This window comes from Euleptes europaea, chromosome 8 (genome assembly GCF_029931775.1).
Source record: "Euleptes europaea isolate rEulEur1 chromosome 8, rEulEur1.hap1, whole genome shotgun sequence".
Classification (NCBI taxonomy): Eukaryota; Metazoa; Chordata; class Lepidosauria; order Squamata; family Sphaerodactylidae; genus Euleptes; species Euleptes europaea.
The window spans coordinates 3567262-3573261 of NC_079319.1; positions in this window are offsets into that span (position 1 = coordinate 3567262).

Below are 6000 nucleotides of genomic sequence, written 5' to 3' on the forward strand. Positions count from 1 at the left end.
AGCCCTATATGTTGATTTAATGTTTCCGATGTCTAGCCCGCCCTCGTCCCCCGCGAGCCAGGCTCGGGGCGGGCCACGATCGAAAGCATCAGTACCCGGTCTATGAAATTGTCATCCTTAAAACCATCATCTTCATAAATCAAACGGCCGCGAATATACCTAGGGGTCAGGGCGAAATGAATACCAGCACATCGCCCCCCCCCCCCGCCCCAGATTTCGAGAGTGGGGGCGGGACGGGGAGGCCAGAAAGAGGGGTCTTCTTGCGGCTGCCCCCCCTTTAAAGGCCTGGCGGAAGAGCTCCGCTTGGGCTCCCTGTTGCCTTGATGCTGGGGGCGTGGGGAAGGGGAAGAGCAGACCTGGAGGAAGCAGCAAGGAAGGGCTCTTTCCCCTAAGGGGGGGCCTAAGGGTCCCCCACCCCATTTTGGCCCTGCCCCCAGCCTGCTGGAAATCTCTGGCTAGTGAGACTCCCCTGCCCTGGGGGTCTTGGTCCAGCTCCGCAGGGCTTGCAAGTGGGAGATGCTCCGCCAGGCCTTTGGTTGAGGACAGCAGTGGTGATCTGTCTTCAACTGGCCTCCCTTTCCTTCTCTCCCCGTACTTCCCCTCTTTCCCTTTATGATTTCCCTTTTCCTGTGTCCTTCTGACTCCACCCCTCTGAAGGAGTGGAGTTGATCCTAGAATCATAGAGTTGGAAGGGACCACCAGGGTCATCTAGTCCAACCCCCTGCACAGTGCAGGAAATTCACAACTACCTCCTCCACGCCCATATTCCCCAGCGACCCCTGCTCCATGCATGGCCAAGATGCCCTCCCTCTCATGATCTGCCTAAGGTCACAGAGTCAGCATTGTTGGCCCCCTATTGTCCTTGGTTTTACGATTTTCATTCCATTTTTAACCATTGTATTTATAGGTATATGTATGTCGTCAGCCACCCTTAGCCCAGTTGGCCGGGGTATACATACAATAAATAAATACAAATAAGAACATAAGAAAGGCCATGCTGGATCAGAGAAAGGCCCATCAAGTCCAGCAGTCTGTTCACACAATGGCCAACCAGGTGCCTCTAGGAAGCCCACAAACAAGACGACTGCAGCAGCACCATCCTGCCTGTGTTCCACCACACCCAAAATAATAGGCATGCTCCTCTGATACTAGAGAGAATAGGTATGCATCAGGACTAGTATCCATTTGTACTAGCAGCCATGAATAGCCTTCTCCTCCATGAACATGTTCACTCCCTTCTTAAAGCCTTCCAGGTTAGCAGCTATCACCACATCCTGGGGCAGGGAGTTCCACAATTTAACTATGTGTTTTAAGTTTAAGACATTTAATTCTTCCAGTTTAAGACAGTTAATTCTTCCAGCCCTGGAAGAATTAGAGTGAAGAAAGAACCCTGGAGAAAACAAGCTTTCCCCAAATGGCGGAAGGGCGTCTTGACAGACTCATTGCTCCCCCCCCCCACCCACATACACACATTTGAAGAAGAGTTGGTTTTTATGTGCCGACTTTCTCTACCACTTAAGGATGAATCAAACCGGCTTACAATCCCCTTCCCCTCCCCACAACAGACACCCTGGGAGGTAGGTGGGGCTGAGAGAGCTCTAAGAGAACTGTGACCAGCTTAAGGTCCCCAGCTGGCTTCATGTGTAGGAGTGGGGAAACCAACCCAGTTCACCCGATTAGAGTCTGCTGCTCATGTGGCGGAGTGGGGAATCAAACTTGGTTCTCCAGATCAGAGTCCACTGCTTCAAACTACTGCCCTTAACCAGTACATCATGCTGGCTTCCAACCTGAGCCTTAGGGTTGCCAACTTCCAAGCAGGGCCAGATCTTCCAAAATTACAACCAGTTTCCAGAGGACAGAGATCCATTCCCCTGGAGAGCCAGCGTGGTGTAGTGGTTATGTAAGAGCTGTAGACTCAAATTTGGAGAACCGGATTTGATTCTCCGCCCCTCCAGATGAGCAGCAGACTCGAATCTGGTGAACCAGGGTCGGTTTCCCCACTCTGCATGAAGCCTGCTGGGTGACCTTGGGCAAATCACAGCTCTCTCTGAACTCTCTCAGCCTCACCTACCTCCCAGGGTGTCTGTTGCGGGGAGGGGAGGGGAAGGAGATTGTAAGCCAGGTTGATTCTTCCTTAAGTGGTAGAGAAAATCGACATATAAAAACTAACTCTTCTGGAGAAAAGGGCTACTTTTCTGGAGAAAAAGGCTACTGGAGGGTGAACTCTATGGCATTAGACCCTTCCCCACCCTCCCCAGGCTCTACCACCACATCTCCAGGAATTTCCCAACCTGAAGTTGGCAACCCTAAGAAGGACATCAGTACAGGTTTGTGAATGCATGTAGGGATTACCTTCTGTAATGCAGCTGCTTAAAGAAAGAGTTTTGGCCAATGTTGCTCGGGGAGTGAGAAAAATCGCACCAGGTAAAATCCCTCCCTCTGTGTGGCTGTTGAAGGTACTAGAGGGGGGAATCTTCTCTTGCTTCTGCCTGCCTCGAAGGAATGGTTTTCCTATTTTGCTGAAACCTCATTCTACTTACATGTCTGTCCCACAATCCTGCCAAGGACTATGGGGTTGGGGTAGAGTTCTAGGGTGCAAGCTCAGTTCCTACAATGTGTTGGTTGGCCCTTCTGGGCCTCCGCTAGTGAAACAGCCAGGATGCGCCCAGTGCGCCTTGGGGTACGTGTTGGAGTTGTGGCTTGACATCATCTTCAGGACAGCCAGCCAGACAATATTGAATTCAGGAAAGCCTCCAAGGAACCCCTGCCCATGGGATTCCCCAGCAGAGCTGTTTGAAAGCCCCTGTGTAGGAGAACAGCCGGAAAACAAGTTCAGTGTTGTTTTAAAAATTCCAAGACCTTGGAACACATCCGTACAGGAAGTTCTCAGAATGACTGGCAGATGGAGAGGGGCCGTGGCTCGGTGGTAGAGCATCTGCTTGGCATGCAGAAGGTCGCAGGTTCAATCCCCGGCATCTCCAGTTAAAAGGGAGTAGGTGATGTGAAAGACCTTCCTGAGACCCTGCAGAGCCGCTGCCGGTCTGAGTAGACAATACTGACTTTGATGGACCAAGGGTCTGATTCAGTAGAAGGCAGCTTCATGTGGGGGTGGAGGGTGTTAGAATCGTAGCATCATAGAGAGTTGGAAGGGACTGAAGTGGGTCATGCCTTTGAGTGACTGTGCTCTTAGAATGGACCTCTTCCTGAGAAGTGATATGTTACCCTGCTACTAAGCAGGACTCAACGACTTTACCTACTTTTAAAAAGTACTTCTAGTAAATATGCGTAAATGCAAGTTATGAAGTCTTTAAAAAGGTAAAGGTCCCCTGTGCAAGCACCGGGTCATTCCTGACCCATGGGGTGACGTCACATCCCGACATTTTCTACGCAGAATTTGTTTGCGGGGTGGTTTGCCAGTGCCTTCTCCAGTCATCTTCCCTTTACCCCCAGCAAGCTGGGTACTCATTTCACCGACCTCGGAAGGCTGGAAGGCTGAGTCAACCTTGAGCTGGCTACCTGAAACCAACTTCCGTTGGGATCGAACTCAGGTCGTGAGCAGAGCTTTTGATTGCAGTACTGCAGCTTAACACTCTGCGCCACGGGGCTCCTACAAAGTCTTTACATTCAGTTATAATGTATGCAGTAACAATCTATTCAGTTACAATGTAGGCAGATGATGAGAGGGAGGGCACATTGGCCATCTTCTGGTCACTAGGGGTGTGGAGGGGGGAGGTAGTTGTGAATTTCCTGCATTGTGCAGGGGGTTGGACTTGATGGCCCTGGTGGTCCCTTCCAACTCTATGATTCTGTGATTCTATGACTCTATGTATGCAGTAAAGCAAGCAAGTCTTACATACTATTCAGTTTTAAAATCCATCTCTTTAAGATATAACGGTCAAATAAGTCTGATTTAGTTCAAAGTATCTAATTCACAGGATCTAGAATAAAATATTTTAGAGCCATACATACCAACACCATCTTCGAGACCCTCTGAGAGAGACCCTAGACCATGGTTACACAGCCTGGATAACCTCTGAGAACCTCTGAGAGAGGTCTGAAAATCTAGCCTTTCTGTGCCTGTATTTATACTGTTTCAAACCCCTTAATAATGCTGATCTTGAGAAAATTTGTACTGCTTAGTAGTCCTCCTTTTCATTACCAAATATGGACTTCCTTTCCTTTAGTCTATTTTACTAAACTACAAACAATCAGTTTTGAGCTTTGTGATAACTCTATATACTCAATTTTAACATAATTCTCATCTCCAGCATAATACTCTTTCGTTGCATTCATTTATGAATCAATAGTAGAATGTTTACATGTTTAAATCATAAAACACATTGTTTAGAATGCATTCTGTCATCATTAGCATTGAATGGCCTTGTAGTGTGGAGGGTGGAGAGCATCTCTATTCTTGATGCCATTGGAAAGGCAGGAAGACAGAACATGTTCTTTAGCTGAAAAAATATATAAAAGGGGCTACCAGGGGCTACTGCTCTTCTCCATTGAAATGGCTGGGGAAGGTCAGGAAAAAATAGGAAAAGCTCAGCAAGTCAGTCAGCTCTGACCCTGAAATATTTGCCAGTATATTTCAGAAACATAAAACTTCAGCTATATAGTTTGCAGTTTGTATGTGTAGTTTGTTGTTTGTATGTGTAGTTTTAGTTTTATAGTGAATATTTCTGCATATGTACAACACAATATCATGGTTCATGTGCTGTAAGATGTCAGAGACTGTGACAGGACCACCAGGGTCATTAGTCCAACCCCCTGCACAATGCAGGAAATTCACAACTACCTCCCCCCAATAACCACTAGTCTCCACTGATGTCATGGGAACTGGAAATCAGCTGCTTCTGTTGGGTTTCTCCAGGTGTGACCAGTCATGTGCTCCCTTCCTCATTTTCAGTTCTTGAAAAATCAAAAACCACTAAAGGGCTTGGCATCTTGAGGGTTGGAATGACTCCCCCCCCCCGCTTCCTGGTTGTGTTTCTGCTGAAAATGAAGAAGAATAAGAATTGGTTTTTATATGCTGACTTTCTCTGCCACTTAAGGAAGAATCAAACCGGCTTACAATCACCTTCCCTTCCCCTCCCCACAACAGACACCCTGTGAGGTAGGGGGGGCTGAGAGAGCTCTAAGAGAGCTGTGACTGTTCCATGGTCACCCACCTGGCTTTGTGTGGAGGAGTGGGGAATCAAACCCGGTTCTCCAGATCAGAGTCCACTGCTCCAAACCACCGCTGTTAGCCACTATGCCACGCTTGTCCATCCCTCCCCAAGTTGTTTTATTTCCTGTGGGGGAGCAGACAGATGTAGGAGACGTGCCAATTAAGAGGGCTTAAAAAAGGATCCCAGGAAAGTTCCGGGAACCCTGGAAAGCCACTGCCAGGCAGAGAGAAAGAAATAAAGTTATAAGCACCAAGAGTCTGACTCCTTATGAGGCAGTCTTCTAGGTTCAATGACTGCAGCCTTTCTTTCTTTCTTTCTTTCTTTCTTGCTTGCTTGCTTGCTTGCTTGCTTGCTTGCTTTCTTGCTTTCTTTCTCTCTTTCTCTCTCTCTCTCTCTCTCTTTCTCCCTCTCTCTCTTTCTCTCTTTCTCTCTTTCTCTCTCTCTTTCTCTCTTTTTCTCTTTCTCTCTCTTTTTCTCTTTCTCTCTCTTTTTCTCTCTCTCTTTTTCTCTTTCTCTTTCTCTCTCTCTCTCTTTCTCTTTCTTTCTTCCTCTTTCTTTCTCTCTTTCTCTTTCTTTCTCTTTCTTTCTCTCTTTCTCTTTCTCCCTCCCTCCCTCCCTCCCTCCCTCCCTCCCTCCCTCTCCTGCAGAACCACACAATATCACACGGAAATCTTTAAAACCATCAGTCATCAGACTAGAAACACATACCTAACAGTACCTGGCGCTAAAATTTTAGATGGCGTTAAAATCCAGCTTGCCGATAAGGCAGGTACAGACCCCCCCCCTAATTCAAACCAAGAAGAAAGGGGGGGGGGAGAAGCTGGGGAGG